Source organism: Polypterus senegalus, chromosome 4 (genome assembly GCF_016835505.1).
Source record: "Polypterus senegalus isolate Bchr_013 chromosome 4, ASM1683550v1, whole genome shotgun sequence".
In the NCBI taxonomy this organism is placed as follows: domain Eukaryota; kingdom Metazoa; phylum Chordata; class Cladistia; order Polypteriformes; family Polypteridae; genus Polypterus; species Polypterus senegalus.
In genome coordinates this window covers 163,343,835-163,365,809 of record NC_053157.1, presented here as the reverse complement: position 1 = coordinate 163,365,809, position 21,975 = coordinate 163,343,835, and the positions used below count along the sequence as shown (strand labels likewise).

The 21,975-nt window shown below is 39.1% G+C and overlaps 1 long non-coding RNA gene across 1 annotated transcript in view; it reads left to right on the top strand.

The window, feature by feature from the left end:
- The first annotated feature begins 2 nt into the window (after positions 1–2).
- LOC120527776 overlaps positions 3–21,975 on the top strand; it is a 34,139-nt gene continuing 12,166 nt past the window's right edge. Inside the window, exons 1-2 of the long non-coding RNA XR_005633401.1 lie at positions 3–296; positions 9,679–9,798. This is a non-coding gene — a long non-coding RNA (uncharacterized LOC120527776). The remainder of the gene's footprint in view (positions 297–9,678; positions 9,799–21,975) is intronic.

The window sequence follows — 21,975 nt, the reverse complement described above, 5'->3', positions numbered from 1 at the left end:
AGATCGCGGCAGAGCTTGCGTAACGCCAAGTTGGTCCCAGCTGAGGCCAAAAGCTGCTTTTTTTATTTGAACAAGACTACAATGTTACTTCAGTTATGAGCCAGAGTACATGATTTCATTGCTTTGTCTTTAACTGTGCTTACCGGCAGCACGTACATTTCTCGCTTGTTTTGTTTGTTTTCACTTACTTAATTTTTGGTAATGTGTCAGTTTTCTTGCTGGTTTGCGCTGCTGGGAATTTTATTTCCTCTCCAGGAGTTTGAGAAGCAATGAAAAACGGTGCTGCTGGTAAACAGGTAACGATTTATTGCTGCAGTGATTTATTTTATATTTTGGAGACTTTTGACTGGGACAGTCCAGAGTCCATGGTATGCGTTTCAGTTAGGCTGACCAGACGTCCCGAAATCGAACAAAACGTCCCGTTTTTAAGCGTACGAAACGCGGAGGAGGACCACAAAAGGACTTCGAGTTCATGTGTACAACACTGGGGAATTTTAAATTGTTACTGTCGCTGGGGTAATCAGTTATTTTTATGTTTTGGAACCATGACAGCCATGGTCATGCTACTTAACGCCCATAAATATATGTTCCACAAATGCACAATAATATATACAGTGATGACTTCTCTAGCGCCTTCACCATCATCCAAACTCTGCTGCTTAGGGACAAGCTGACAGGGATGGGAGTAGATTCATACCTGGTGGCATGGATTGTGGACCATCTCACAGACAGACCTCAGTATGTGGTCTCGGGAACTGCAGGTCTGACATTGTGGTCAGCAGTACAGGAGCGCCGCAGGGGACTGTACTTTCTCCGGTCCTGTTCAGCCTATATACGTCAGACTTCCAATACAACTCAGAATCCTGCCACATGCAAAAGTCCGCTGACGACACTGCTATCGTGGGCTGCATCAGGAGTGGGCAGGAGGAGGAGTATAGGAAGCTAATCAAAGACTTTGTTAAATGGTGCGACTCAAACCACTTACATCTTAACACCAGCAAAACCAAGGAGCTGGTGGTGGATTTTAGGAGGCCTAGGCCCTTCATGGACCCCGTGATCATCGGAGGTGACTGTGTGCAGAGGGTACAGACCTATAAATACCTAGGAGTGCAGCTAGATGACAAATTGGACTGGACTGTCAATACTGATGGTCTGTGTAAGAAAGGACAGAGCCGACTATACTTCCTTAGAAGACTGCCGTCCTTCAACATCTGCAAAAAGAATGTGTTTGGTTGTCAGGTGGTCCCCAGCACCATATCAAATGACCTGATATTACTGTTTACTTTGAGGTGCTGTATGTCGTTTCTGTGAAAATGTACATTAGAAATAAATGTTGCTTTTTACACCTTTTCTCACCAGCCAAGACAAATCACCACTGTTTTATCCATACTGTGCATCTCAAAATTTCTTTAACATGGCAATAATTCTTTGCTGAGAAACCATATGACTTGATAGAATGGCTTGAGCTGACCAGTAAGATGATATCAGTTGCAAAAAAGAGCTGAAATGAAAGGATGCATTATTCTTTTTTATTTTTAGGCCCGCTTTTTAAGTTGTCTTTTGTGGTTTTGATGCATTTTAACATGTTTTGTTTTTGCACAGAGTGCTCATCTTTCACTGAAAGCCAAACTAATCTTATTATCATAAATCAATCCGGGATAGGAGAAGCATAATTTGAAAAATTGTTCACCAGATGATAAATGAATCCTCTGCAAATGTTCTGTCAATGTAAAATATATACATATCCATAAAATGCAGGCAACAGAACAAATAAAATTGCATTGCTTTTCAGTGCAAACATGAAGTTAGCATGCCAGTAGAAAAGTGCGTTTAAAGAATTCTTTAAAAAAGTAATCAGTTCTTAACAGTTATTGCAGTCAGCATAGTATATGATTACATTTACGCAAAAGGGCACATTTCACATTTGGATTGCATTCGCATAGTGAGACTGCTGCTGTCATGTTGCCCAGGAAAGAACTAAACAAAGACCTAATAATCTAAATATATTATCTGAGGAACTGAAGAGAAAATTATTGCCCATAGACTAAAACCATTTCATTTTCTATTTGATGGCACAATTTCCCTCTACTTCAGCCCTATTTGGAATAATATCGTTATTTCATCAGATACAAAACAAATCACTGATCTCTTAATGCAAATACTATTCATTTAAGAGGAGCCTAAAAACACTTAAAATAGAAATTTCCTTTGCATCAGCGTTTAGCCAGCTTGAAAATGATACAGGCATACGGTACAGAGAAATACTGGGTTTGTAATTAACTGTGAGTAATAAATGTGACAGAAGGTACAAGGTGTTGGCTAAAAATATGAATTCCCAGAGAAGAATGATCCTTAGTATACATAGTATTGAATAGGGGTAACATTTTAAAGAATTTTTCAGAAGCAATTCTCTTCATCCATTAATTGTCAAACCCAATCCAGTTCAGGATCACAAGGGACCTGAGCCTTTCCCAGCAGAAATGGGTGTAAGGCAGGAAGCACCTGTATAACCTCTTACCTGTCTCACTGCTCTTATCGCACCCTGTATATTTAACTCTGGGGACCTCTAATGGCAGGCTGTTCACTGAGTGAAACTGTCTTTTATTTTCATTTCTTTACTCCAACCCCATTTACCATTGATAGAGGACTTCACAAGTGACCGTTGTGCCCAAAATTGCTCTGTTATGACTATTGGCAGCAAATCTCCAAGCAGGGGAACCCAGATTGAATGATTATCATGGACTGGGTAAGATTTGATTGCGAGAAAAATTTTTTTTAAGAAACACTGCCCTAGATTATAGATTATATATCCTTAATCAAAAAGGGAAAATTGAGATTTCTTGCCAGAGACAGAGCTCTTTGATAAGCATCCAGCAGCTAAGCAGATAGTAAGCTCCATTTAAATATCCATGACTTCTCTCGAAGTGTCAGAAAGCCAACAGAACACCAAGTAAGTTAAAACTAAACTAAAAACTGAACCGAGAATCTATCTGAGGAAAGCTCTAATGAAAGGCAGCCACTGTCCTCACTTCCATCCATCCATTTTCCAACCCGCTGAATCCGAATACAGGGTCACAGGGGTCTGCTGGAGCCAATCCCAGCCAACACAGGGCACAAGGCAGGAACCAATCCTGGGCAGGGTGCCAACCCACCACAGGACACACACAAACACACCCACACACCAAGCACACACTAGGGAAAATTTAGAATCGCCAATCTGTCCTCACTTTTCGCCCATATTTAACACCTTTTTTACTTCTACTAGAAGAGCAGGCACATTCTCTCAGTCAAGGTTACTTTACAATGGGAATCAAAAACTTGTTGCAAACACACAGGTTGTACAAAACATTTCAAGGCCATGCATTACCTATCAGCTTTCCCAGAACACACTTCACCTCTGGCCTCAGCTGTTTACCTGAAATCTGTCAATTGAAAGAGTTTAAGCATCCCCCATACAGGAACATCGTTGGATGAGGAATATTGTAGAGTACACTCACACCCACACTCAGTTACACCGTGCCAGTTTACTGTCACCAGTTATATTGTCATAGCACTCAGTGAAGAACACAATCAGATGTAGAGAGAACATGATGCTATTTGGGTTTGGGTTTGGGGCTGAGAAGCTAGCTGGGAAGTAGCAGTGCTAACCTCTTTGCCTCCATCTTGCACTCCAGTCATCTGTCTTATTACATTTCTGATTAACTACTGTATATGTAGTGTTTGGCTCCATACAAAATTATTTAAGTGCATCTCGTAATGTTTTTATTTATATAACTGGGGGCTTTAATTATATTGTTTTTTGGATAAGTTGCATTGCTGTCCTGGTTACATTCCAATTTAGAATTTGAAAGATGGAAGTGTTAGTTGGTGTATAATTTTTATGACGTCAATTAATTTTTTTACATTGCAATGCAAAATGTTTTCAATGGAAGTGTTCATGTCTAATGGTATTATAGGAAAACATTTATCAAGTGGAAAGGTCATTCCGAATACTTGGTTGAGATGTACAATGACAGCCCCAATGATAACATTCCACCCCATTTTGAATTCTGTTTGGCAAAAACATAAAGCAGGTGGAAATTTAACACAAGTAGTGTTAAAGACCAAGGTGTCTGAAACCTTACAATAAGATGGAAGTCTTTTCCTTCTTTATTGTTTCTTTTTTTTTTTTTTTGGTTCATTCATATTTAAAAAAGCATTGGCCTACTTATTCCTGAAGCCAAAATTTGAATGTTTCACTTTGTTCAGTGCAAAAATGTAGCAACAAACTAATTCCAATAAGAAAAGCAAAATAAATTTGTGTTTGGCTTTCACAGATTAGATCAGTTTTGCTCATAGCCTGCTGTACCTCTAAGTGCTTTGTGTCCATTTAGTTTAAAAACCAAGCATGAAGGCAAAATGTGAGGCCAGTATCAAAGAATAGGAGCTAGCAAAGGATGATGATGACGTTCGTGTGAGTCAATGTAATAGTGTGGACGGTAAAGGAGCCAGGTGTCATCACGTCATTGGCCGCTATCTAAGTAGAGATGATCTGCAAGAGCAGAAACACAAACTCCCAGGCCTTATTGGATTTCTATTTCAGAAAAACTAATATAGCAAATGTTATAAGTTGAAGTGCTATCAGCGCATGCTCCTTTATTTCACTTTATCATATGGCAGATTTCATTGTCTGCAATTAAAAAAAAAAAAATGTTCTTCCTTTCCACAGCTATTCTTGGACATTTACTGTCGTTGACCTTCATAGTTAGAAAAGATAGGAATGACTCTTTAATTGTGTTTAAAACACTTTGAAAAGATGCCATTGCTTTGCGTTTTCCATTAAATTGGCAAACATTAGTCAGGCTTGAATCATATTACTAGTAAAGGTGCCGATTGTTCCCTGCATTCCACTCTTTAGAAAGACAGGGCTTTTAATTCTGTGTACAACATGAAAGCTATCAGCTTGGACCATTTCACACCCAATTTAACTGCTATTTAATTGCCTGTGAAAAAGGGAAAAAGTAGCTGGTATTTCAAATTAGCCCTAAAGTCTCAAGTAGCATTACTTCTTATCTCTAATGTTAACTACTTCTTCTCAACCAACACCGGTCCTTTGTTTTAAGCAATGAGCCGTTTGCCATTATATTTATTAGCAATATCTAGGTTATGGAATTGCGTAGGTTAATAACAAAGACTTTCCTTAGTAGCTGAATAAAAGTCAGTGCCTTTAGCTAAAATTAGAGTAAGAGTTCACTTGGCACGCAACCTTACTGAAGTTTTTGTAGCTCCAAATACTGCTATAATGAAAATGGCTAAAAGATATTAATTTGTCTTGTCAATTGACAGTCAGTAAGTCAGTCATTATCCAACCCGCTATATCCTAACATGGGGTCACGGGGGTCTGCTGGAGCCAATCCCAGCCAGCACGGGGCACAAGGCTGGAACAAACCCCAGACAGGGCGCCTGCCCACCGCAGGGCGTGCACACACATGCCCACACACCAAGCACACACTAGGGACAATTTAGAATCGCCATTGCAAATAGCCTGCATGTCTTTGGACTGTGGGAGGAAACCAGAGCACCCGGAGGAAACCCACGCAGACACAGGGAGAACATGCAAACTCCACGCAGGAAGGACCCGGGAAGCAAACCCACTGAAGTCTGCTTACTGTGCTGTCCTCAATTGACAGTTCTATTCCATATTTAACTGAATTTGCAAATTATGGTGACAACATCATATTCAGCTTACAAAGTACTGTAACTGTCAAATTGCTGACAAACTGCATAAGCATGTTTAGCTTTTCTTACAAATATGAAACAGACACAAAATTCTGAAAAAACAGTCATTATTGAATGTTTAATGAATGTTTTCCCACCATCCAGAAGAAATACTAAAGGTTTAAATTCCTGTCAGGTTATGTGCAGCATAAGTATAGCAGTTTTAAAGCTCTAAACCACCAAAAATCCTAGTACAGCTGATTTAGCAATAGAAATGCTTAATGTAGTTTAAACCAGGGGTCGCCAACTCTGGTTCTGGAGAACCACCGTGGCTGCAGGTTTTCATTCTAACCCTTTTTTAATGAGTGCCCTGTTTGTGCTGCTAATTAACTTGACCACTTAAATTGCATTGCTTTTTTAAGATTTCTTCATTGTTCCTCTGAATAGCTTCATTTCATTCCTTAAACGGCACCCAAACAGAAATTAAATGTGAAGTGAGTGAGCCAACAGAAGACCAACTAAGTCAGGGCCTCAAACGCCAACCAATTTGACTCCAACCAGCTGCTTAATGAGGTGCTGATTCTTGTTGTTAATTAAACCCGTTCTTTAATTCTGTGGTTTGTTGCTGCTCTTGTGGTGCATTAGCAGACATTTCTGAAATTGTTGATTTTTCTTTTTCTAACAGGACTATTAAAATGTTTTGAGACCTTCATCATTCTTTATTTTCAGATCTCGTATGATGGACACCAGTTGTTTTGGCTCATTTTGTATCTCATTACTGTTTGGCTGCTAATTAAGGAAAAAGAAAAAATTAAGGGGTCTGAGTCTTCAAGAGCAAGTCAATTAAAATTAGTTCAAAAGAAGTTAAGTGAATTTACAAGAAGTTAATTAGCAGCAAAAACTGAACACTGATTAAGAAAAGGGTTAGAATGAAAACCTGCAGCCACAGTGGTCCTCCTGGAACGGAGTTGGCGACCCCTAGTTTAAACTGTACTACATATACGTTTACTGACCTATAAAGAACAAAAGAAGAGGACAGAACAAAAAGATATATATTCATATATGAGGGTTGGTAACCCAAAGATTCCCAGAATCGGTCAATAGCATGAGAGTAGGTTATAGTTATTAACTGTGCCACTAGGTATTGTATGGCTGCAGACTTGTTAATCTCTGCTGAGATCATCAAGATGTGTATTTCTGACATTTATTCTACAGTCGTGCACATGACTTCGATGATTATTTTCCCCCTACAAGTTGAAAAAAGAATGTCAGTTCATATCAAACATTAAGACTATGGTGATCATATTTTTCAACATTAATGGACTTGTTAATAAAAAGTTTGTTTTCTGTAATCAGACTATTAATCAGTAACATTACACTGAACTGCTGAGGCATCTCAAGATTCAAGATTCAAGAGTATTTATTGTAATTTCATCCATATACAGTAGTACAGCATACAGTGAAATGAAACAACATTCCTCCAGGACCATGGTGCTACATAAAACACAGGACAATGAAGAATCCATGACACATAACATAAAGACACATAATATATGACAAGGTGCATATATAACAAGGTGCATGTGAGTCAAATGTGCAAACATGTGCAACCATGTGCAACATTGCAGAGCAGAACACAGATATCAGATCGGTCCATGAGTGTTGAGGAATCTGACTGCTTGGGGGAAAAAACTGTTACACATTCTGGTGGTGACGGCCCAAATTCTTCGGTACCCTTTTCCCAATGGCAGAAGTGTAAACAGTGAGTGTGAAGGGTATGTTGGGTCATTCACAATGCTGGTGGTTTTGCGGATGCAGCGTGTGGTGTAAATGTCCATGATGTAAGGAAGAGAGACACAGATGATCTTCTAAGCTGTCTTCACTATCTGTTGTAGGGCTTTGCGATCCCTTACCATGCAATTTCCAAACCAGGCAGTGATGCAGCTGCTCAGGATGCTCTCTATTGTTTCTCTGTAGAATGTTGTTAGAATAGCTAGTGGAAGATGGGCTTTTCTCAGCCTACGCAGGAAGTAGAGCTGCTGGCTTTCTTGGCTAAGGAGCTGGTGTTGTAGTACCAGGTCAGGTTCTCTGCCAGGTAGACACCCAGGAATTTGGTGCTATTGACAACCTCCACAGTTGAGCCTTCAATTTTCATTAGCAAATGCTCACTCTTAGTCTTCCTAAAGTCAACAATCATCTCCTTTGTTTTGTCTACATTCAGAGAAACATTATTGGCTTTACACCAGCCCGTTAACCGCTGCAGCTCTTCTCTGTATGATGACTCATTGTTATTGCTGATGAGACCCACCACAGTCTTGTCATCGGCGAATTTTATGATGTGATTAGAGCTGTGCGTTGCTGCACAGTCATGAATCAGCAGTGTGAACAATAATGGGCTGAGCACACAGCCTTGAGGGGCTCCAGTGCTCAGTGTGGTGGTTCTGGAGTTGTTGTTTCCAATCCTGACTGACTGAGGTCTCTCAGTCAGGAAGTCCAGAATCCAGTTACAGAGGGAGGTGTTCAGTCCCAGCAGGCTCAGCTTTTCCGTCAGCTGCTGAGGAATGAATTGTGTTGAATGCTGAGCTGAAGTCGATAAACAGCATTCGAACGTATGTGCCCTTATTGTCCAGATGAGCGAGAGCCAGATGGAGAGTGGTGGCTATTGCATCATCTGTTGAACGGTCTCAGCAATAAGCAAACTGCAGGGGGTCCAGTGAGGTCTGCAGGAAATTATCAGAGAAAAAACAAACGTCCATGGCAGTGATACATACAAAACTGAATTTTGCACCATGACAATGCACCTCCACACTCTGTGTTATGAGTCAAAGAGATTTTGACCAAAAACAAGATGGTTGTTCCTTCAGACTTCCCATATATGCCAGATATTGCTTCCTGTGACTTATTTTTATTTTTTTTGTTCCCATAATTAAAATTGAAACTGAAGGGAAGACGGTTTGCTACCATGTTAGAAATCCTGTAGACCCAGTAACAAAGGAGGAATAAAGAAAATGTTAACAGGAATGGAAGACACACTGGGACATGTTTATTGTATCCCAATGAGAATGGTTTGAAGGTGATCAAAACAAATTTCTGTAAGTTGTATAATAAAATATTTTTTTAACAATTTTGGGAATTTTTGGTCCCTCTAGCATATTCAAAGAACTAAACCATAAAATATGAGCCAGTGACCTGCAGAAAGGAGGAAATTGTGAGGATAGACAAGGACTGAGTTTTTACTGATATTTTTTCAAATCCCATGCATGGGGGAATATGCTATAATTAGGTAATAGATTATTAAGAATGGATTCTTTCAGTGTGAAGATGTGAAAACTATTAAGATATGTTTGTATTAAGTAGATCATACAGATGTTTAAGTAAGTCATATGAATATAAACTTTCTCAGCTAATGTTTTTTTAGACTTTGTAAGCTGCTTGTTGACTAGGTGAAAAATGTAATACATTTATTAAAAGTTAAGGACTAGTTTTAAATGGAGGAATGAAAATTCTCGGCATAGCATGCATAAGTAACAAGCACCAAAATGTCAACCAAATGGTGATCGATTCCAAATTTAAATGTCGGAAATTTCAGAAGATGCTTTGGCTCACAATAACTCTAAAGGAGGAGATGCGTGCACTTTCTCTGGATCTGAACCACTGTAGACCAGATTTATAAAGTCAGACAATGAGTGGATCATAGCAGCAGCAGGAAGAACAAAGCCATCTAGAGATCTCCAAGGCAAGAACCATCTAAGCTGCAGCAGTGCGAACTGCAAGAGCTGAGAACTACCTGCACATTGAGTGTTTCAGTCAGCACAGTTCGTATAAGCTGCTAAACATTTGTGGTTGTGTATTGGGATTGTCACACTCATTTACTTTGCTTCTGCTTTTGGTATATTAAGTAACGTTAAAAACTATAATGACTGAGTAAAGTATCTAAACCTGCTCTCCTGCTTACCTTGTTGCTCTGTTCTACCCATCTAGGGTTAGGTTTAAGGAGGGATGTCTTCTAGAGAAAGAAGAGTCAAAGCAGCAGGATGAAGCCTGACTGTAGTCCTGGATGGAAGTGCATTGTGGCGGTGGGCTACGTCTCTTTTCAAATCAGTAAGTACAGGAATAAAACATAGAGAGCGAAGATAAAGCATAAGTGTGGCTCTGCAGAAAAAGAATCTGGGCATTGAGACAAGGGAGTTATGTTTTAGGAGAGAGGGCACCAAAACCTTTCCACAATAAAAACACCATACTATTTCTCAAAGTTTAACACTGAACAGCGAAGTTACTGATAATCGCACTACGTAATGATACCTGCATTTTCCCATCGTTTCCAATAAAATGTTAGTCCATCATTCAAACAGTACAAAAAAACAGTTTGTGACATTTCTCACACATACTTTTAAAATAATGAAACGAGTAAATAGCAGAAAATAGTGGTAATTAAATTTCATTATCCTTATAGTTTATTTCTTCCTCTTGTATGTAAAGATAACAATTCAAACCTTATAAAAATGTTATATCTTTTACAGTATCTGCTTTAAGAGATTCCCAGTGAGTTGAAATCCACCGAGTAAACATGTTTTTAATAAACAAAATGTCAGTCTGTGAAAATACATATTTAAGAAAGCTATCATCTGCTAATATGGGTTGTTTCGTAATTCATGTGGATATATTATTATGGACCCTATGATGGAACATAATTAATTATTACTATAACAGAAAAGTTACATGAGTTATTGAAAACAGCAAGTTCTTACCAATAAAAATATAGTTGATATGTGAGACATTATCATCATCCGAAGAGGAAACAATGTTATCATAAGTGTGGTAAATCTTTACAAATATCATATCTTATCATTCTTTAACAAAGTCTTGGATTATTGAATCCATTTTATATTAGCATGACCCATGTCAGAGTTGATATGTTGTTATAACTTTCTAATGCAAATTAGTAGATGCACATCCACAACCCAAGTCAGAAAATAGTAGGATGGTTTGGGAGATTAAAATAAAAACAGAATTTGGTGATTAATAAGTTATAGTAAATGGACTTTGACCTGCAAACAACATAACAGCCCATCATTTGATGTTACAACCAAAAGAATTGTATTTTTTTTTTCAAAAATAAACACTTAATTTGATGTTGATACTTGCAACATATTTGGACAGTAAAGAATTGATCACTTTATGATGTTGCCTTCCTTTTGCAGTGACAGCACGCCAGTACACCCACGTCAGCAAACATAGTGACAGGGAAAGTAGTCATCAAACAAAAATGAGTAAGCCGATAAACATTGCGTCAAAGAATGACGTGAATGGAGTGCTGTGGCAAACTAAAACTGGTAGGAAGGGTTTGCTGGGAATCAAATGGAGAATGTATCTGTTTGGAAGAGCTTCCTATGTATTTCAGAAGAGGTCAAGGATTTGGACACCAAATGGACTATGTTTAAGTCCCCAGTATTAGAAGCATCTGCATGGGGCAAGAACGTTGTGGGTGCCAGTGATTACAGCAACATTAGGACTTATTTTTGATAGCCAATAGTAAGGGAAGCTGTCAAGCTGAAGAAAGAGGCAATTTGTGCAATATTCAAATGAGAGTTTCCAGATTTGAATATTCTATTAAATTGAGTCTTTTTTTGTTGTGGGATTTGAACCTGCCAAGGAGGTGGATCTTGTCCCAAATCCTGTTCTTGATTTTCAAGGACAGGATATTAAGATACAGCAAAAATTGGAGAGTATCCAGTTTGGAAACCTAGAGGCCGCTCCTCTGCTGTTTTAGGATGATGATTTCCATTTGACTTCTTCAGTCTGTGATCTCCAGCTCACACATTTTGCATGCTAGGTGCAGAATAAGAATAAGCACCTCCATATCCAAGGTCATGCTCCTTTTCTAGGAAAAGTGTTGTGTTCTCCTCAGTGAGCAGCTCCACCAAGTGGAATAGTACAAATATCATGACTAATGCATTGGTGCAGAAGCACCAGATCTATGGATATTTCCCAGTAAAGCGGTGGTGAAGCATAGCAAAATCTTTGGACAAGGTGTCCAGTTACAGGTTAGACTACATCCTTAGCCTCAACTGGGCCACAGTTTCCTGGTTAGTGACTGAAACATTGAAATGGGAGTCCTGCACAGGATTGCTGGGCTCACTAACCTTGACAAGGTGAGGACCTCAGCAATGTTGGAGGACTTCACAGTAGAATATCAGCTTTTAAAGGATTAAGGGGAGCCAGTTAAGATGGTTCAGGTATACAGCTAGAATGCTCACTTGGCAACTGCCATGACCCATGGGGAGTAAACCAAGAGAAAGACCCAAGGTATACTTGAGAGATTATATCACTTAACTCCCAATTCTCCATCAAAGGCTGGGAGAGAATGTTGAGGTTAGGATGGCCTGATCATCTATTTTAGCATTTTAGCATTTTTAGTTGTTACCACGACTCTCATCTGGATATGCAGAGAGAAAATGATGATGATGAAGCATCTGATTTTGGATAATTGTCAATACTGTGGAACCTACAAGATAATCCAATAATATCGATCACCAACCATAAATTGTAATTGGTTTATTAGAGAATTAAGCTAGTTGTATCATCATTTTTTTCACACCGAAAAATTGCATTACTTATACTTTTTAATGTTTAAATAAATGCAAACTTTAACTTTCAGCCATGTATTAATATAAGACATCTGAATTTAATAATAAAACTGAAATAAGTGTTACATTTTTATATCTTCATATATGTTAAAGTTGAAGCACTTCAAGAGTCTACACACTTCCTCATAGCCCAGTAAGTACACTATAGAAAGTTCATGGAAAAAAAAAATCTGAATCATGCTAATAACTGCAAGCTTGTGAAAAAGGAAATATTGAGGAAATGGAATTTATTTAGCCTGAAAAAGACTAAGAAAAGACATGATAAAAACATTTTAAATTATGATGTGAATAAATTAAGTCAAATCCAGTTACCTGATTACAATGCACCTCTCAAAAATAACGTGCTGAGGTTCAAGTGGCATAAGAATGCAACCAAAAAGTTAGAAATTCTTTTTTACCAACAAAGTAATTGTAAATACTTAGAAAAACCATGTAGTGTGCTGCAAAGTTCTACCCTGAGGGCACTGAAGTCTCATCTTGATGTTGTTTTAGAAACATTAGTTAAAAAGGAATTGATTAAAGTGACTAATCTCATCAGGATGTTTTCTTTTAACAGGTTGTATCATGATTTACCAGGGATGTTTAATGGGGAATATGTAAATATGTGACAACAGTATGTACAAAATATGTGTGTGTGTATATATATATATATATATATATATATATATATATATATATATATATATACAGTAATCCCTCCTCGATCGCGGGGGTTGCGTTCCAGACCCCCCCGCGATAGATGAAAATCCGCGAAGTAGAAACCATATGTTTGTATGGTTATTTTTATATATTTTAAGCCCTTATAAACTCTCCCACACGGTTTATAAATATTCCCAGCACAGTTATACAGCATAATCCCTTTGTATTCTCTTAGATATTAGGTAAGATTCATTGAAATTATGTATATAAACACACTGTTTATATACAATAAAACCTAAATATTATTTTAAAGATATCGAGCGTCTCCGATATCACATATATTACAGCCATTACGATAGACACGCCACCAGCAATAAATACATACAATGCAAGAAAAATTGTATACAGTAAATGTGTGTACAGTGACACTAAACATACATACATGTACTAAGTACTGTAAGTAGAAAATGAATTATGGTTACTCACCAACAATGACACGATGACTTGTGCGATAACAATGAGTTTAATTTTACTGCACAACAAAGGAGAGCGTTACTGCCCTTAAAGGAGACACTTCAGGCGATTGTGTAGCACTGCCGTTGTTCTTCTTCTGGCAGACTTCAATCCAAATCTCTAAAGCAGATTCAATCCAGACTACTGCCTTATTACATCCACTTACAACTTGTTTTGCACCCTGGTTAAAAGGACACTGCGGCCGTAGATCTTATATTCCTTTCCTACTTTTTAAATAAAAAGAATCGTAGCCTTCAACAAATCCAAAACGTTTACCTTTTCGGCAATCGTTAACATCTTCCGCTTGTGCTTGGGCATGGCCCCTGAAGAAGTAGCAGATCATTTTGGAGCCATAATGAAGGGCTTGACTATGCACAAAGATAAACACAAAAGAGCACAACTCTTTACACAGCGAAACACGTTGATGCTGAATGAGCGAGACGAGACTTCCTGGTTAACACTGCATTCAGCACGCAGGAACTTAACTGAGTGCTCTGAATGGTTAGCTTCTCAGTCAGGAGAACTTAACTGCGTGCTCTGATTGGTTAGCTTCTCAGTCATCCGCCAATAGTGTCCCTTGTATGAAAGCAACTGGGCAAACCAACTGAGGAAGCATGTACAGGAAGTAAAAAGACACATTATCCGCAGAACCCATGAAGCAGCGAAAAATCTGCGTTATATATTTAATTATGCTTTCATATAAAATCTGCAATAGAGTGAAGCCGCGAAAGTCGAAGCGCGATATAGCGAGGGATTACTATATATATATATATATATATATATATATATATATATATATATATATACACATACATACATATACACTGTAAATACGTGGATGCTTGGTTGCACTATTGCGCACCTTTTTTCCCAACAGACAGTACGCAATACACAGGGTAAAATCATCAACCCAGAAGTTGATTTTTAATTATTTTCTTCAATAAAGTGCCAAAACGCACATCCACCACCATGAACAATAAATCAGTAACAATATCTCAATCCTCCTCTCCACCCAGCAGCTCTGTCACACTCCCTCCCAACTCCAGCTCAGCTTGCTGGGTTTCAACCAGTCCTTTAAATAGTCCTTGACCCGGAAGTGTTCCTTCTCTGGGTCAAACGCCACATCCTCCTTCCTCAAGTAGCCCGGTAGTACTGCAGGCTTCCATCCTTGTGCCTCAGAAATACTTCCGGGTCGTAATGACAGTAGGAGTCCCCACGACACCCAACAGGGCTGAAGAACCAGACTCCATGTCCCATGATGCCTTGAGGGAATCCGGGGAACCATTTCCGTCCAGGAGAGCTGCCATCTAGCGTCCCGGGGGATGTAGTGCCCTGAAAAGGCTGCTCTTCCTCTTTCTTTCTGTTGAGGGACGTCCCGGCCAGACTGAAACGCCAGCCATCCATCACAGTACATATATATATATATATATACATACAGTGAACCCTCTTTTATCACGGTTAATCCGTTCCAGACTCTACCATGATAAATGAATTTTCGCGAAGTAGGATTCTTTATTTATAAATGGAATATTTTCGCACTTAGAGTATAGAAAACCTGTTTACGACCTTCTAAAAATGTTTAACATTATTAGAGCCCTTTAGACATGAAATAACACCCTTTAGTCATCATTACACTCGTATTACCCAATATATTAGACAAAATAAGAGAAAATAAGACATATTAGACGTTAAAAATATCATATTACTAGGCGCACTCGCCTTTTAAGGCGACCGACTTTTATCCTCAATTTTTGTGCTCCATGTGTACATCAGGCATGTAAGTGTAGGGAATGAGAACATCAAAGTGCCCATTCATAACATTTCCCGAAAACTTAAGTTTTTTTTTATCCCCTCAAGTGCCTGTCCAAAGTCGTACAATGTCAGCCCGAATCTGTACCGCTAAAGACGGAGTTTCATGCACTAAATAAGCTATAGATGAGAATAAGCAAGCACCATCTCCCCTGATATTTACTACGTGGTGAGGCATTTGTACTCCATTAACATTAATTATTTCCAGAGACATAATTTTGTCTATTTTTCCAGCGCATCGCACACAAAAGCAAGGGAACGATGAGAGCACCAGAACTCTGCTCACATCTCGTCGCTTTGTACCTCAAGCCGCAAGTAGTAAGTCTGTAATAAGTGGAATACGCACGCTTTGCACTCCCGGGACAGAAGGACAATCCCGAACGCTTTTATATAGTAGATTATTGTGCTGTACATTTAAACACACACAGTTCTTACACACAACCACTAACCTATGAAGGCACGATCTCAGTAGGAGAGTCTTCAGAGGTGGTGCAGTATCTTCAGCAGGTGCGTTGTTGTCTTCAGTGAAGAAGTACTAGGAGTAGGCAGTGGGTGTCTGGGTGCGCGGCTGAAGAACATCTTGATAGGCAGTTGCTGGCGCTGTCTTTTCATATGCATGAGGAGGCTCTTGTAGGGTATTGCCATCTTTAATCATATCCAAGAGTTTCACCTTCTCCTGGATAGTAAGCATCTTTCTCCGGCGCTTAGTTTTATTGTCAGAAGGCTTAGAAAAAGCAGCACATTTAGGAGCCATCGTAGGGCTTAGATAAAAGGTCTCAGAAAGCGCATGCATAGTGACGTAAGCATGTATGAGAAAAAAATCGAGATAGAGTGAAGCCACGAAAGTCGAAGCATGATATAGCGAGGGATCACTGTATATATATTGTGAACGATAGGGGGCGCTCTCGCTCCCTTGAACCCCTGTCCACGACTCCAGACACCAGGTAAAAGTCCTCAAGTTGACTTTATTTTCTTGCCACAGTGTACAAAGCACACTCTCCTCCACAATACTCATAAATCACCAATAAATCACAATAAACCAATCCTCCAGCTCCCAGACGCGTTGCCACCCTTCCACCCAGCTCAGCTCGTTGTCTGGGAGTTCCCACAGTCCTTTTATACCTCCTGACCCGGAAGTGTTTCTGCCCAGTAGTCCACAAGTCCTTTTCCCTTCCGGGTCAGGGTAAATAGTCCCTTTCTTCAACCCGAAGTCGTCGCTCTTCCTGTGACGAACCTCCGGGTCACAGGGCTGAAGAAGCCCTCGGTCCTCCCTGCAGCTCCTCCTGTGGCCCCACGGCATCCAGCAGGGCTTTGCATAAAAACTCTAATGTCCATGATGCCCTGCTGGTCTTCTGGGGACCTCCACGCTGCAAGGAGGGCTCCACCTGGCGGCTTGGGGTATTGGCGGGATAAATGGCGCCATCCATATATATATATATATATATATATATATATATATATATACACACATACATACTTACATATACATTCGCACATACATATGTATTCACACATTAATAAATACATGCATATGTACATATTGTATACAGTATGAACATTTTTACATAAGCTATGTTACATTTTATAGTTTTTACTGCCTATATACTGTACTGTATATCTATAGCTGTATCTAAATATAATGCAAAGATGACTGACTGATCACTCACTCAGTCACTCATTTAAAAAGATAGTTAAAATTTGGTAGGATGGTACGTCTGGGGTATCTGATATCCACTAAGAAAGGAAATTTCGATATATCAATAATGACAGATTTGATTGAAATTTGGTGACATTATAGAAAAATGAAAACTAGCCAAACTGTATTTTTTAATTTGTCAATATTTATTAATATTATATGTCGCAAATGTGCAACCAACGGGATGAAAAGATGGTAATGTCACGCCAAATCAGGGGTGGCAGTGTGTACTAACCCTTTCTCTCATTCTTCTTCAGGCCACCCAAGGGAAATCCCACCTGGGCCTGTGAACATCACTTCTGGTTCTGGGCCCAATGACATCACTTTCTCTGACCCACCTATAAAAACTCCATCTTGTTCCTATTAGTTCAGTTCTGTCTTGATCTCCGTCTGTAATGACCTTTTGATTTTTTTCATCTGTTTCAGGTCTACAGAGTGGTTACCCCAAACTGTTTTCTATCTCTCTGTTATCTTTCCGCACATTAGCTTGCATGTTTTTAGCCATGCTGAGAGCGTGCTTTATGCATATCCTGTGCTTTATACAAATGAAGTGATCGATGGACCATGCAAAAGCACCACTAACCAATAGGGTAGACAGATGACTGAAACCAGGATTTGGTGTCCTGCACAGGAAAAAAGTGATGGGATCACGTTCTGAAATTGAAAGAGAAAATTGTTGTTTTTGCTCTTGAATACTGATACTCTTACAGTAGATGCATTCTGGCTCTCATTTTGGTTATCCAATCTGCTTCATTGACCTTTAACATTCGGTCGCGCTGCTGAAAACTGTTCCCTTAACTGTTCTTTAACCACTGTGCCGCAAACTCAGAGGGAGGAATGTTGCTGTTTGATATTGGTGCTTAATTTTCTAATAAAGTAAACACAGAAATTACTGATCTGTGCTCTGTGCTTTTAATGTTAATAAATCAGATAACACATAGGACACTGGCACTTATTTATACCCACTTCAAGCACTGCTTTGCACATGCAGAGGCATTCACATCATAGGACTTACTACGTGCTAAATGGATTTTGAGGAGTCTGGTCCCACATAACAGCTTTAAAAAACAGTGAATTTATTTCTTTTATGTTTGCAGCAGCTTTCAGAAAAAAAGTTATATAAGTATAAGTAATTTTGAACCTAGATCTTCTGACACTTTTTAAATGTTTAAGGACTAAAATGAAGAGAACCATCCATAATTTGGAAATATGTTTTCAAAAGTGTAATGTGCGAACTGGTAAACCACTGCAGGCAAACATTTATAAATCTGTTTTAAATTCAACCACAAAGTTCAGTATGAAGAGTGCATGAAAGTTAAGCAAGCATAATTAAATTCCAGTAATATTAGATCCGTATTAATTACCTATTTATGCCAATTCCATTCTGTATACAGCTGGCTATCGAAAGTATAATTAGATAACAGTAGTCATCGTGTTTTGTGTATCAAAAGACAAGGCTCCGATTAAAACGGTGTGCAACGAAGGTTTTAAAAAATAATCAACAGTCAGGATAAGAGAAGTGATCACCTCCTACAATTATTTCTCTGAAGTCAGTTTATTACAAATGTCACAAGAAAATCAAAGTGGATCCGCTTTATGCAACCACAACTGATTTGAGGTTGAGTAGCACGATGCAAGCTGCCTGAGCATAAAGGTTCATTACATTGATGAGGAATGTGTGCTGAAAAACAGACACTTGCAAAGCTGCTTCTGTAACTGAGTGCGCCTTTTATTTTTCTTAAGAACAGGGGCACCACTACTCACGGACTGAGTCTGGCAGCAGATAACAGTGTGTTACTGTCAACATACTTCTCGAGCTTACTGTATATTAATATTGTTAAATTTAATGCTTGTATGTAGTAGTACATTAGGACTAGTAGGTGACATTACTATCACTTAAGATTTTATCATGTTCCTTAATTTTTAAATACGCATACAGCTTTTGTTTTCTTAATACAGCAGAAACCCAATTTAACATTCCTGTGGTTAACATTTTCTACTATTTCCTATTTTTGAATGGTGAGTGTTGATGATGGCTGTTTTTTTTACAAGAAACACTAATTTTGGAAAAAGAAGGTGGAATGTTTGTGTTGTACCTAAAGTTGATTATCTACATATTTGTATAGCAGCAATCTACTAAATTAAAAAACAGTGACATAGATTTTTATAACGGCGCTGTATCATTATTAAAGACAAAATTTTTCATTTTTCAACTAATCCAGCTTTAACAATTGCATTTTAATTTTAAGTGGTTCCCTGCACAATGATAGTGTGTAAAGAAAATGCAGGGTAGTTGGCAAGACAAGGAGCATGTGCCATTGTACTGTGAATAGGCTATATGAACACTCTCTTCAGGAGTCCATGTCAGCCAGCTGCTTCACTTCCAGCACTGATATCAAAACGGACTAGCTACAGTATGACGTTTTTCACCCGATCACTTCAAGATGTGCCCAGACTTTTGGCAAACGATGTAAGTCATATTATTCAAACATAGTGTCAAACGTCAGGAGCTAAAAAGGAGAAGGACTTCATACTATATGTTTCAAGCCACATTGACAATTACGAAGGCAAGATCTGGACATATGGTGTTAAAAACTTGTGTCTACTATGAACTTACTGTACATGGGACAAATATGTGGTTACATTAGGCTTCTTTAAAAAAACAGAATTAGTCATTAAACTTTACTAAGGGACAGGTGAATACAGTATGTATGTAAGCTTAATTTTTTAAAGTTGATTTTGGAACAAGAGGTTTTTAACAGTTTCTTCTCCTTCATCCTTATCTTTTTGTGAAGCTATCAAAGGGTTATTTTTGATTAGTGAATGTTTGTTTAAAATTAAGCCATTTTGATACCAGGCCTCAGTTTTATCCAAGGGCCTAGTCTGAAGAGGGTAGGTCACCTCTGGCTGTTGTATTTTCAGGAGCCATGAGGTAGAAATGACTAAGGCTTTTTAATGAATTCACAGGCCTCATTTTGATGGTTTTATTCCAGAAAACCAGAAGGTTTTCATAACAGGGTGCAGCAGTGCCATCACAGGGTTGAGAGTGTAAATGTCATGACAAACACTTCCTAGTCACCCGAGTTTACAGTGATTTTGTTCTTGGCAATGAATCCTTGCATACAAACTAAATTTAGAATTTTGCAGTTTGGATTGTTGACTGACTAGTTTAGATGCTGAAGTTCCTTTCTTGAAGCCTTGGCTTCTTGGCCTCTTCAGACTATTGGCGCACAACCTTGGTTTGACAGACTGGGTCTTGGCTTGAGATTTACAAAGTGAAGAGAATTTCACCTTTTCAGCTCCTCATGGAGCAGACGGCTCTTAATATCTTAGGTTCCAGGTTTGAGAGATCAGGATTGAGAGGGGTCGTTTTTCATTTGTTCCCATTGCTGAGAAAATCCCCAGGGGGTTCAGTGAATGTCTTGGAAATATCCCAGACAGAATTCCTGACTCTATTATTATATTCTATTATTTCAGTCTATTGTGACCCTATCCACAAGGGATGCACAAACCAGTGTGTTTCTTCGTGCCAGTCCCAAGCCCGGATAAATGGGGAGGGTTATGTCAGGAAGGGCATCCGGTATAAAATTTTGCCAAATCAATATGCAGACAATAAAAATTTCCGTACCAGATTGGTCGAACCCCAGGTTAACAATGACTGCCACCAGTACTGTTAGCCAACAGGGTGCTGGTGGAAATTGGGCTACTATTAGCCGAAGAAGAATAAGAAGGAGAAGAAGAGGGGGCAGAGATATCTGTAGGCAGGAGGAGAGGAGGAAGGTAAAGAGAGTGGAACTGAGGGTAGGAACTTTGAATGTTGGTAGTATGACTGGTAAGGGGAGAGAGTTAGCAGATATGATGGAGAGAAGGAAGGTTGGGATATTATGCGTGCATGAGAGTAAATGGAAGGGGAGTATGGCCAGGTTGATTGGAGGTGGATTCAAATTGTTCTATCATGGTGTGGATGGGAGGAGAAATAGGGTAGGGGTTATTCTGAAGAAACAGTGCGTCAAGAGTGTTTTGGAGGTGAAAAGAGTGTCAGACAGAGTAATGATTATGAAGCTTTAAATTGGAGGTGTGATGATGAATGTTGTTAGTGCATATGCCCCGCAAGATTTTTGGAGTGAGTTTGATGAAGTTTTGAACATTGTACCCAAAGGACAGAAAGTAGTGATTGGAGTGGATTTCAATGGACATGTTGGTGAAGGGAACAGAGGAGACGAGGAGATGATTGGTAGATATGGTGTCAAGGAGATGAATGAAGAAGGTCAGAGGATGGTGGATTTTGTCAAAAGGATATGGCTGTGGTGAATACGTATTTTAGGAAGAGGGAGGAACATAGAGTTACATACAAGAGTGGAGAAAGATGCACACAGGTAAATTACATCCTATGCAGAAGAGTCAATCTGAAGGAGATTGAAGACTGCAAAGTGGTGGCAGGGGAAAGTGTAGTTAAGCAGCATAGGATGGTGGTCTGTAGGATGAAATTGGAGATCAAGAAGGGGAAGAAAGTGAGGGCAGGGCCAAGGATCAAATGGTGGAAGTTGAAAAAGAAAGACTGCAAGATTGACTTTAGGGAGAAGGTGAGACAGGCACTGGGTGGTAATGAAGAATTACCAGACAGTTGGGAAACTACAGCAGATGTAGTAAGGGTGACAGTAAGAAGGGTGCTTGGCGTGACATCTGGACAGAGGAAGGAGGAAATGGAAACCTGGTGGTAGAATGGGGAAGTACAGGAGAGTATACACAGGAAGAGGATGGCAAAGAAGAGGTGGGATAGTCAGAGAGATGCAGAAAGTATAACAAGAGTACAAGGCATATGATGAGTTATATGAGAGGTTTGACAATAAGGAGAGAGAAAAGGACCTGTACCGATTGGCTAGACAGAGAGAGAGAGCTGGGAAAGATGTGCAGCAGGTTAGGGTGATAAAGGATCAAGATGGAAACATACTCACAAGCAAGAAGAGTGTGTTG